The sequence below is a fragment of the Chlorocebus sabaeus genome, chromosome 7, assembly GCF_047675955.1.
Source record: "Chlorocebus sabaeus isolate Y175 chromosome 7, mChlSab1.0.hap1, whole genome shotgun sequence".
Taxonomy (NCBI): Eukaryota; Metazoa; Chordata; class Mammalia; order Primates; family Cercopithecidae; genus Chlorocebus; species Chlorocebus sabaeus.
This window is the reverse complement of record NC_132910.1, coordinates 89,066,069-89,078,659: the sequence shown is the minus strand read 5'-3', so window position 1 is coordinate 89,078,659 and position 12,591 is coordinate 89,066,069.

Sequence of the window (12,591 nt, the reverse complement as noted above, 5' to 3'; positions counted from 1 at the left end):
TCTTTTATAAGCTGCAATATCATATAATCTACTCCATGTCCATCACCTACTTCACTGATAATTATACAGAATCTCTGTTCATCCAATGATCTAACTTTTGTTTTAGTTCTTCAGTCCTTTCTACCATTAATAATAATTTTGATGCATTCACTGTTTATGTGGGTATATTAAATTTTTTTTTTAAATTCCTAAGACATCAGACAAATAAACAAGTGTTCCAGAACAGTTCACATAGTTAACAATTTGAACAAAATTGAAACTCATATTTAGATATGCTAAATTTGTTTCACGATTCAAACATCCTCCACCAAACTTTTTCTTGAGCATGCCATGACAGCTATTTATAAGCAGCTTATATGTTATTACATAATAATAAGCATAATTTTTAGTTTAATATATTAGGCCTTACGTAAATCACAAGTTTTACTGTGCTATGAAACATACTGTTTAGTAGAGCTGACATTCATCAGACTTTCTTGATGAAAGAAGTAATGAGTTAATTTACATCTGCTAGAGTCTTTTTAATCTGAGTTTCTACTCTGAAATGTTTTTCTGTCATTAGAAGTTACTTCTGTTCAAAACTTAAACTTCAAACCGTGTTGACTGAAATTTAAAACATACTTTGATGCCACAACAATGTCAAATTATTAAAGTATGTAAAGTATGTACTCTCAATTTCTGAATTCAGCTTGCAGATGGGTTTCTATTGTGTGTTTGTACATACCACCATTGGTCTGTGAAACACACTTGGAATACCACTATGTTAGGTCCTTTTTCAGCCTAATAATTATGGTTTACTTGCCCCGGAAGAGTCAAGACTAAACTTTCCCACTTATATTCCTGAAGAATCAGCATTTCTGAAGGCCAGAAATACTAGATTTTAAAAATATATAAGTGTATATTTTTAAACTTTCTAAGATTATTAATTTGAGAGAAAATAACTTTTGCACTGTTCAATACAATAAAAAGTTTATTAGAAAAGTTTAAATATCACCCATCTATCAAATAGCACTTCCTTTCATTTACAAACAGAATAACATGTCTATAACATGTCTGAGATGACTAGAAATATTTTCCTAAAATTTCAGTATCTATATGTTCATCTAGCTTTCCTCTGCTTTTTATTTTGGTATATTTCACCAGTGTCAGTATTCTGATTAGTTTCCACTGGTATAAAATAAAATGGATCCACACATCGTCTGTTAGATATGATCCTTTTATGTGCTGCTCTTTTTCTCAGACTTGACACAACTTAAAAATTGTCCAGGAAAGTGAACCCCTTTTCAATTCAGTGTTAGTCAAGTACAAATGTGTTGTATGTACAATAAATTCTGCTGGTATTCTTAGGTATATAAGCTCTTAGTTTCAGGAATTTTTTTAAAGTTAGGATCATAATACAAATTTATAGTTGCATTTTTGTAATTATGTAGCCTTTGAATTTTTAGAGCCGCACTCAATGATATGTGGAACTATTGTTTACATGTTTTTCTGAGCTGTGTAGTTTCATTTGTACACAAACTAAAAAAGAAAACTGAACTATAAACTATTCTCCATATCTAATTTCTGAATTTCCTTCTTTCTACATAACTAGAAAGCATATTTTAAAATGCATTTATGATACACATTTTATCCAAAGAATAATTTCCTTGGCTAGATTTGGAGAATTACATTACCTATTTTGAGACTTCTCAGACACAGCAGTAAAATCTTTAACTGAAGAAGTTTGATAGCTTAGTGTCAATCAGGATACACCAGTAGTAAATTTGAACAACATAAATGTAAATGCCAAAATATTTAAAATCATACTGATTACATTTCACATGGAAGGAAAATCACCTCAATTTTGCATTTTATGCCAGCAGGAAACACTATATCCATACCATTATTATGTATTCATCTTAAAGCTTTCCACATTGAAAATGATATATATTTACTTATTGAATGGCAAATCTGTTCATAGTATGGAAAACTAACTGTATGAATATAACATCAGAATTTGAGGTCTTTCATAGTTTAAATTTATTCTGTGAAACATTTCTGCTTATGTATGCAGATGGGCTAATAGTGTTGCTACTGTCATTAACCCAGAGTCACGTCCAAAATGCTATGCTGAGAGATTATTTTCTATGATTACAGTCTTGGGTTTCCAGTTACATGGCCTATTTTTGAGCATAATGCCATTTCTCTGGACTCTTCACAAAACAAAAAGATTTTGTTGAAATAAATTAACTCTTGGTTGATTGCCTCCCAACTCCATATTCTCTCAACTGCAACTCCTGTTTTCCAAAGCACAATGCATTGCTCCAGATCATGCCCTAGTAAGTCACTGACTTATCTTTCAAGGCACTTGCCTTCCATCAGTTCGCTGGGTGGCACATCTCTGTTCCTCACTGATTCTTTTCACACAACCAGCCTAGCAAATCTGAATTCAAATGAGCAGAACATCAGTGCTAATGAATTGTCAATCTGCAACACTTTGCTGTTTGTTTTTCAATCCTTCCATTCAGAGTAACAGTATGTACGAGGTGTTAGTAAAATTAGCTAGATTCTGAACACAATTTCAGACACATTAATTTTCAATTAATATTCATATTCCATTAAGATTCCTTTTTTGGAATTTGGTTTTTTAAAGCTTGGCTTCATCTGGGATACATCCCTCATTGATGTATCTATGTACATGCATATGTGTATCTATATCATCTATTTATATCTATATATAATCATGACACCTAAAGCATTTTTGGTTTTCTCCATCTGAGTTTTGTCAGAAGCATTGCTGATCATCATCCAGATGTGGATGTGGATTTGGGAGCTATCCTTACGTCTTTTTCTTTCTTAACTACATATCCCTACCCTGTCTTGTTTTTACTTATTTTGCTTCTCAAATTACTCTTATTTTTAGCTTATTGCATTTCATCCCTTCAACAACTCCCAGTTTCATTCAGTAAAAGCTGAAGTCCTTCAATGACTTACATGGTCTGGAGAGATGCCCTCTTCTCTATGACCTTACCACATTGGCCACTTTTTGAATAAAAGTCTTGTTTTTACTCAAACACACCTGCGCACTCCCACTAAGTGCTGGCTTTCCTTTCTACCTGGAAAACTCTTTTCCCAGATGCTTCCATGGCCATGTCATCTCTTTCAAGTTTTTTACCCAAATGACACTTTTAAAATGAAATCTTCCTACCCAGGCATTACAGTCTTCACCCACCAGTGACCTCAATCATCTGTCTCCCTTACATGTTCTGCTTTTTGCCACAGCATTTATCATTTTTCTAATATACTATATACTTCCTTATTTATAATGTTTACCATTAGTTCTTATCCCTACCTTCACTCCTGCCTTCCCAGCTAGAATGGAAGTCCACAAAAATAGGGTTTCTGTCTCTTTCATTCACTAATACATCTTGGTTTCCTTGACCAGTGCCTAACAAAAGCAAAGGTGCTCATCAAGTAAATGTTGAATAAATAAGTGAATGGGCCATACCTAAACGGATAAGCAAATCATAAATATCCCCCCAAAGCGATTAAGATGTTAATTCCCCACAAAAAAGATTCATAGAATCAATACAAGCTGAAATTATAATCAAGCAGACATTTTGTAGAAATTGGAAAGCCTAATCTAATATTCATATAGAAATATAAAGAACCTAGCCTAGTCAAAGTATCTGAAAAACAAATAAACATGAAACTGTGGGAAGACTAAGCCTCTCTAATTGCAAGACTTATAAAGGGCTATAGTCACTAAGAATGTTTTACATTGTCTTAAAGACAGACAAATAGATGCTGGGCATCGTGACTAACACCTGTAATCCCAGGGCTTTGGGAGGCCCAGGTGGGATGATCACTTGAGCCCAGGAGTTAGAGGCTGCAGTGAGCTATAATTGCTCCACTGCACTTCAGCCTAGCTGACAGAGAAAGACCCTGAGAGAAAGACAGAAATAGATTAATGAACCAGAATAGAAGGTCCAGAAAGAGATTAACATACACATGAATGACTGATTTTCAAAAGCTTAAAAGCAATTAATTGGTGAAAGAATAGGCTTTTCAACAAATAACAGTGGAATAATTGGATATTAATATGCAAAAAGTGAATTTTGATCTCTGTATTGCATCATACACAAAAATTAATTCAAAATGAACTGTTGTCCTAAAATTACAAAACTTCTAAAAGAAATAATAGGAGATTATCTTTGTGACCTTTACTTTGGCAAAAATTTGTTAGATATAACACCAAAAGTAAGATTCATAAAATAAAATTTGCTGAATTTGTCTTCATTAAAATGAAAAACTCTACTGTTTTAAAGACTATATTTAGAAAATGAAAATAAAAGAAGCCACAGAGACTGAAAGAAAATGTTTTCAAATTATGTATCCCTTATCAGATATATAATTTGAAAATAATTTCAAAATAAAGATTACATAAAAATCTCCTATAAGTAAATAATAAAACAGTCAAATTAAAAAATAAGCAAAAGACAGCAATGAACACTTTAATGAAGAAAATATATAAACAGTGAATGAACACAAAAAAAGATTCTTTATATTAGTAGTTAGTAAAATGCACATTCAAACCACAATGAGATCTATCATTTTGTACTTATTAGGATGTTTAAGGTGAAAAAGATTGATTATATCAGGTGTTGGCAAAGATACGGTAGAATCTGAACTCTCCTATAGTGCTGGTGCCCAGTAAAAGGGTACAACCACTTTGTCAAAGTTTGGCTACTTCTTAGAGTTAAATGTTCATCTGCCCTGTGATAAGTCATTTTACTCAAGGTTATTAACTCAGAGGAATAAAAACATGTGCTCATATAAATGCTATGACACAAATGTTTATAGAAGCTTTATTTGAAATAGTCTAAAACTGTAAATAATACTCATTAATGGATGAATGAATAAACAAATTGTGGTGTATCCAGACAATGAAATACTATTAAGCCCTAAAAAAGAGTAACTATTAATACGTACAACAACATGGATACATATCTACATAAGTACACGAAGTGGAGAAAGTCAGACAAGAAAAGGTACATATTGTGTGATTCTGTTTATATAAAATTGTAGTAAACACAATAAATCCACAGTGCAGATGTAGCCTGTGGACAGGAGTTGAGGGGAGGGAAGGGGAGATTACCAGGGGGTTGGAGTATACTTTTGAGAGTAATATGTTCACTACCTTGATTGACATTGTAAGTGTATACATACGTCAAAACTTATAGAATGTATGCTTTAAATATATACAGTTGATTGTATGCCAAGTAGTCTCAAAAAAGTTAAAAAATTGATTACTTTATTCTATTTGATGGTTTAGCAAAGCTTCAACTGATTTCAGTTTTTTAAAATTGTCAACCTTCCTCAATGGTGATGTAATTTGGGATATTAAATTTGTAATATTAAAATTAAATGTTCTGTCTTTCCTTTTTCTATAAATAATTACTATTAACTGTCTTTTAAATTTTGATATTTCTAATAATTTTCAAATAAGTTTTTGATATTTCTATTTATATATGTTATATAATTGAGTTATTGTACCATAATTACTTTCCTAAAACCATTCCTTGGAGATCTTTGTTTTAATATTTTACTTTATAATCTCTTCTTTTGATCTAAGTAATATTATCAGACATTTCTCAATTGCTTTTATAATCTGCCTTCATTATTCTTTGATAAAACTAATGTTCATAGAAGTTAAATCATAAATACAATTAAAAGCAAATAAAAGTGTACAAAGTACAAAGCAGATAAGAGTGCAGTACCTAAAACAATCTTACAAATCAGCAAGGAAATGGAGAAAGAGTATGATATATACTGAGGAGAAAAACACCCCTATATATGCATTTAAAAAATAATTACAAACATCAAAGAATGCAAATTAAAATGAGATTAATGTGAAGAAGACATTCCCACACAATGATGCTAGGATTTAGAATGGAACAATCCACCTACAAAGGAATTTAGCATTGGTATACTAATCTAAAACTTGATCTAATTACTTATAAAAACATTAATGTCATGTTTAGGAGATAAACAGAAGAAAATGGAGCATTGTAAAGTTGTGTGCTCAGAAAATTTGTCACAAGGCATATTTCCTATTACAATCAGTGATGGGTATAATATTTTGTGTATTTAATACAAATATAGGATACGCAATTAAAATCGCCCTTAATTGTAATTTTCCATTGAATGGTTATTTGTATTATCTCTGCCTTTGTAGCTATCCAATATATACTTGTTATCAATTCTACCTTGAAGAATCTTCCCAGAAAATTATTATTTTTAAATTGTTTGTGATTTATTTTGTATCAATTATCTTCATTTCAGTGTAATATCAGCTCATGGATTTTCATTCTTATTTCATACATACCACATTTCCTTGCGTTTTCTTTTCAGAATAGCAAATGGCTTCCTGAAACTTCTTTTCTGGTTACCACAGTAGAATATTTTTAGAGGTGTTTACTTTTTAAAAATATTCAGATGGTTATATGACTTCCCTCCCCACTTTTGCTTATTTTCCATCCACCATGAGGAATCTTTTCTTGCTTTTTTAAAATTTTTTTAAAATTTTTATTTATTTTTTATTTTTTATTATTATTATACTTTAAGTTCTAGGGTACATGTGCATAATGTGCAGGTTTGTTACATATGTATACTTGTGCCATGTTGCTGTGCTCATCAACTCATCAGCATCCATCAACTCGTCATTTACATCAGGTATAACTCCCAGTGCAATCCCTCCCCCCTCCCCCCTCCCCATGATAGGCCCCGGTGTGTGATGTTCCCCTTCCCGAGTCCAAGTGATCTCATTGTTCAGTTACCACCTATGAGTGAGAACATGCGGTGTTTGATTTTCTGTTCTTGTGATAGTTTGCTAAGAATGATGGTTTCCAGCTGTATCCATGTCCCTACAAAGGACACAAACTCATCTTTTTTATGGCTGCATAGTATTCCATGGTGTATATGTGCCACATTTTCTTAATCCAATCTGTCACTGATGGACATTTGGGTTGATTCCAAGTCTTTGCTATTGTGAATAGTGCTGCAATAAACATACGTGTACATGTGTCTTTATAGCAGCATAATTTATAATCCTTTGGGTATATACCCAGTAATGGGATGGCTGGGTCATATGGTACATCTAGTTCTAGATCCTTGAGGAATCGCCATACTGTTTTCCATAATGGTTGAACTAGTTTACAATCCCACCAACAGTGTAAAAGTGTTCCTATTTCTCCACATCCTCTCCAGCACCTGTTGTTTCCTGACTTTTGAATGATTGCCATTCTAACTGGTGTGAGATGGTATCTCATTGTGGTTTTGATTTGCATTTCTCTGATGGCCAGTGATGATGAGCATTTTTTCATGTGTCTGTTGGCTGTATGAATGTCTTCTTTTGAGAAATGTCTGTTCATATCCTTTGCCCACTTTTTGATGGGGTTGTTTGTTTTTTTCTTGTAAATTTGTTTGAGTTCTTTGTAGGTTCTGGATATTAGCCCTTTGTCTGATGAGTAGATTGCAAAAATTTTCTCCCATTCTGTAGGTTGTCTGTTCACTCTGATGGTAGTTTCTTTTGCTGTGCAGAAGCTCTTTAGTTTAATGAGGTCCCATTTGACAATTTTGGCTTTTGCTGCCGTTGCTTTTGGTGTTTTAGACATGAAGTCTTTGCCCATGCCTATGTCCTGAATGGTACTACCTAGGTTTTCCTCTAGGATTTTTATGGCATTAGGTCTACATTTAAGTCTCTAATCCATCTTGAATTAATTTTCGTATAAGGAGTAAGGAAAGGATCCAGTTTCAGCTTTCTACTTATGGCTAGCCAATTTTCCCAGCACCATTTATTAAATAGGGAATCCTTTCCCCATTTCTTGTTTCTCTCAGGTTTGTCAAAGATCAGATGGCTGTAGATGTGTGGTATTATTTCTGAGGACTCTGTTCTGTTCCATTGGTCTGTATCTCTGTTTTGGTACCAGTACCATGCTGTTTTGGTTACTGTAGCCTTGTAGTATAGTTTGAAGTCAGGTAGCGTGATGCCTCCAGCTTTGTTCTTTTGACTTAGGATTGTCTTGGAGATGTGGGCTCTTTTTTGGTTCCATATGAACTTTAAATCAGTTTTTTCCAATTCTGTGAAGAAACTCATTGGTAGCTTGATGAGGATGGCATTGAATCTATAAATAACCTTGGGCAGTATGGCCATTTTCACGATATTGATTCTTCCTATCCATGAGCATGGTATGTTCTTCCATTTGTTTGTGTCGTCTTTGATTTCACTGAGCAGTGGTTTGTAGTTCTCCTTGAAGAGGTCCTTTACATCCCTTGTAAGGTGGATTCCTAGGTATTTTATTCTCTTTTAAGCAATTGTGAATGGAAGTTCATTCATGATTTGGCTCTCTGTTTGTCTGTTACTGGTGTTTACGAATGCTTGTGATTTTTGCACATTAATTTTGTATCCTGAGACTTTGCTGAAGTTGCTTATCAGCTTAAGGAGATTTTGGGCTGAGACAATGGGATTTTCTAAATATACAATCATGTCATCTGCAAAGAGGGACAATTTGATTTCTTCTTTTCCTAACTGAATCCCCTTGATTTCTTTCTCTTTCCTGATTGCCCTAGCCAGAACTTCCAACACTATGTTGAATAGGAGTGGTGAGAGAGGGCATCCCTGTCTTGTGCCAGTTTTCAAAGGGAATTTTTCCAGTTTTTGCCCATTCAGTATGATATTGGCTGTGGGTCTGTCATAAATAGCTCTTATTATTTTGAGGTATGTTCCATCAATACAGAATTTATTGAGCATTTTTAGCATGAAGGGCTGTTGAATTTTGTCAAAAGCCTTTTCTGCATCTATTGAGATAATGATGTGGTTCTTGTCTTTGGTTCTGTTTATATGCTGGATTATGTTTATTGATTTGCGAATGTTGAACCAGCCTTGCATCCCAGGGATGAAGCCCACTTGATCATGGTGGATAAGCTTTTTGATGTGCTGCTGAATCTGGTTTGCCAGTATTTTATTGAGGATTTTTGCATCGATGTTCATCAGGGATATTGGTCTAAAATTCTCTTTCTTTGTTGTGTCTCTGCCAGGCTTTGGTATCAGGATGATGTTGGCCTCATAAAATGAGTTAGGGAGGATTCCCTCTTTTTCTACTGATTGGAATAGTTTCAGAAGGAATGGTACCAGCTCCTCCTTGTACCTCTGGTAGAATTCAGCTGTGAATCCATCTGGTCCCGGACTTTTTTTGGTTGGTAGGCTATTAATTATTGCCTCAATTTCAGAGCCTGCTATTGGTCTCTTCAGGGATTCAACTTCTTCCTGGTTTAGTCTTGGAAGAGTGTAAGTGTCCAGGAAATTATCCATTTCTTCTAGATTTTCTAGTTTATTTGCGTAGAGCTGTTTATAGTATTCTCTGATGGTAGTTTGTATTTCTGTGGGGTCGGTGGTGATATCCCCTTTATTATTTTTTATTGTGTCGATTTGATTCTTCTCTCTTTTCTTCTTTATTAGTCTTGCTAGCGGTCTGCCAATTTTGTTGATCTTTTCAAAAAACCAACTCCTGGATTCATTGATTTTTTGGAGGGTTTTTTGTGTCTCTATCTCCTTCAGTTCTGCTCTGATCTTAGTTATTTCTTGCCTTCTGCTAGCTTTTGAATGCGTTTGCTCTTGCTTCTCTAGTTCTTTTAATTGTGATGTTAGAGTGTCAATTTTAGATCTTTCCTGCTTTCTCTTGTGGGCATTTAGTGCTATAAATTTCCCTCTACACACTGCTTTAAATGTGTCCCAGAGATTCTGGTATGTTGTATCTTTGTTCTCATTGGTTTCAAAGAACATCTTTATTTCTGCCTTCATTTCGTTGTGTACCCAGTAGTCATTCAGGAGCAGGTTGTTCAGTTTCCATGTAGTTGAGTGGTTTTGATTGAGTTTCTTAGTCCTGAGTTCTAGTTTGATTGCACTGTGGTCTGAGAGACAGTTTGTTACAATTTCTGTTCTTGTACATTTGCTGAGGAGTGCTTTACTTCCAATTATGTGATCAATTTTGGAGTAAGTACGATGTGGTGCTGAGAAGAATGTATATTCTGTTGATTTGGGGTGGAGAGTTCTATAGATGTCTATTAGGTCTGCTTGCTGCAGAGATGAGTTCAATTCCTGGATATCCTTGTTAACTTTCTGTCTCGTTGATCTGTCTAATGTTGACAGTGGAGTGTTGAAGTCTCCCATGATTATTGTCTGGGAGTCTAAGTCTCTTTGTAAGTCTCTAAGGACTTGCTTTATGAATCTGGATGCTCCTGTATTGGGTGCATATATATTTAGGATAGTTAGCTCTTCCTGTTGAATTGATCCTTTTACCATTATGTAATGGCCTTCTTTGTCCCTTTTGATCTTTGATGGTTTAAAGTCTGTTTTATCAGAGACTAGTATTGCAACCCCTGCTTTTTTTTGTTCTCCATTTGCTTGGTAAATCTTTTCCTCCATCCCTTTATTTTGAGCCTATGTATGTCTCTGCGTGTGAGATGGGTCTCCTGAATCCAGCAGACTGATGGGTCTTGACTCTTTATCCAGTTTGCCAGTCTGTGTCTTTTAATTGGAGCATTTAGTCCATTTACATTTAAGGTTAAGATTGTTATGTGTGAACTTGATCCTGCCATTATGATATTAACTGGTTTTTTTGCTCGTTAGTTGATGCAGTTTCTTCCTAGCCTCAATGGTCTTTACATTTTGGCATGTTTTTGCAATGGCTGGTACCGGTTGTTCCTTTCCATGTTTAGTGCTTCCTTCAGGGTCTCTTGTAAGGCAGGCCTAGTGGTGACAAAATCTCTAAGCATTTGCTTATCTGTAAAGGATTTTATTTCTCCTTCACTTATGAAACTTAGTTTGGCTGGATATGAAATTCTGGGTTTAAAATTCTTTTCTTGAAGAATGTTGAATATTGGCCCCCACTCTCTTCTGGCTTGTAGAGTTTCTGCCGAGAGATCTGCTGTTAGTCTGATGGGCTTCCCTTTGTGGGTAACCCGACCTTTCTCTCTGGCTGCCCTTAAGATTTTTTCCTTCATTTCAACTTTGGTGAATCTGGCAATTATGTGTCTTGGAGTTGCTCTTCTCGAGGAGTATCTTTGTGGTGTTCTCTGTATTTCCTGGATTTGAATGTTGGCCTGCCCTACTAGATTGGGGAAGTTCTCCTGGATGATATTCTGAAGAGTGTTTTCCAACTTGGTTCCATTTTCCCCCTCACTTTCAGGCACCCCAATCAGACGTAGATTTGGTCTTTTTACATAATCCCATACTTCTTGCAGGCTTTGTTCATTTCTTTTTCTTCTTTTTTCTTTTGGTTTCTCTTCTCGCTTCATTTCGTTCATTTGATCCTCAATCGCTGATACTCTTTCTTCCAGTTGATCGAGTCAGTTACTGAAGCTGTGCATTTGTCACGTATTTCTCGTGTCATGGTTTTCATCTCTTTCATTTTGTTTATGACCTTCACTTCATTAATTACTCTAGCCATCAATTCTTCCACTTTTTTTCAAGATTTTTAGTTTCTTTTCGCTGGATACGTAATTCCTCCTTTAGCTCTGAGAAATTTGATGGACTGAAGCCTTCTTCTCTCATCTTGTCAAAGTCATTCTCTGTCAAGCTTTGATCCGTTGCTGGCGATGAGCTGCGCTCCTTTGCCGGGGGAGATGCGCTCTTATTTTTTGAATTTCCAGCTTTTCTGTCCTGCTTTTTCCCCATCTTTGTGGTTTTATCTGCCTCTGGTCTTTGATGATTATGGTGACATACTGATGGGGTTTTGGTGTAGGTGTCCTTCCTGTTTGATAGTTTTCCTTCTAACAGTCAGGACCCTCAGCTGTAGGTCTGTTGGAGATTGCTTGAGGTCCACTCCAGACCCTGTTTGCCTGGGTGTCAGCAGCAGAGGCTGCAGAAGATAGAATATTGCTGAACTGCGAGTGTACCTGTCTGATTCTTGCTTTGGAGGCTTCCTCTCAGGGGTGTACTCCACCCTGTGAGGTGTGGGGTGTCAGACTGCCCCTAGTGGGGGATGTCTCCCAGTTAAGCTACTCAGGGGTCAGTGACCCACTTGAGCAGGCAGTCTGTCCCTTCTCAGATCTCAACCTCCGTGTTGGGAGATCCACTGCTCTCTTCAAAGCTGTCAGACAGAGTCGTTTGCATCTGCAGAGGTTTCTGCTGCTTTTGTTTACTGTGCCCTGTCCCCAGAGGTGGAGTCTACAGAGACAGGCAGGTTTCCTTGAGCTGCTGTGAGCTCCACCCAGTTCGAGCTTCCCAGAGGTTTTGTTTACCTACTTAAGCCTCAGCAATGGCGGGTGCCCCTCCCCAGCCTCGCTGCTGCCTTGCCAGGAGAACGCAAACTGCTGTGCTAGCAATGAGAGAGGCTCCGTGGGCGTGGGACCCTCCCGGCCAGGTGTGGGATATAATCTCCTGGTGTTCCTGTTTGCTTAAAGTGCAGTATTGGGGTGGGAGTTACCCGATTTTCCAGGTGTTGTGTGTCTCAGTTCCCCTGGCTAGGAAAAGGGATTCCTTTTCCCCTTGCGCTTCCCAGGTGAAGCGATGCCTCGCCCTGCTTTAGCTCTAGCTGGTCAGGCTGCAGC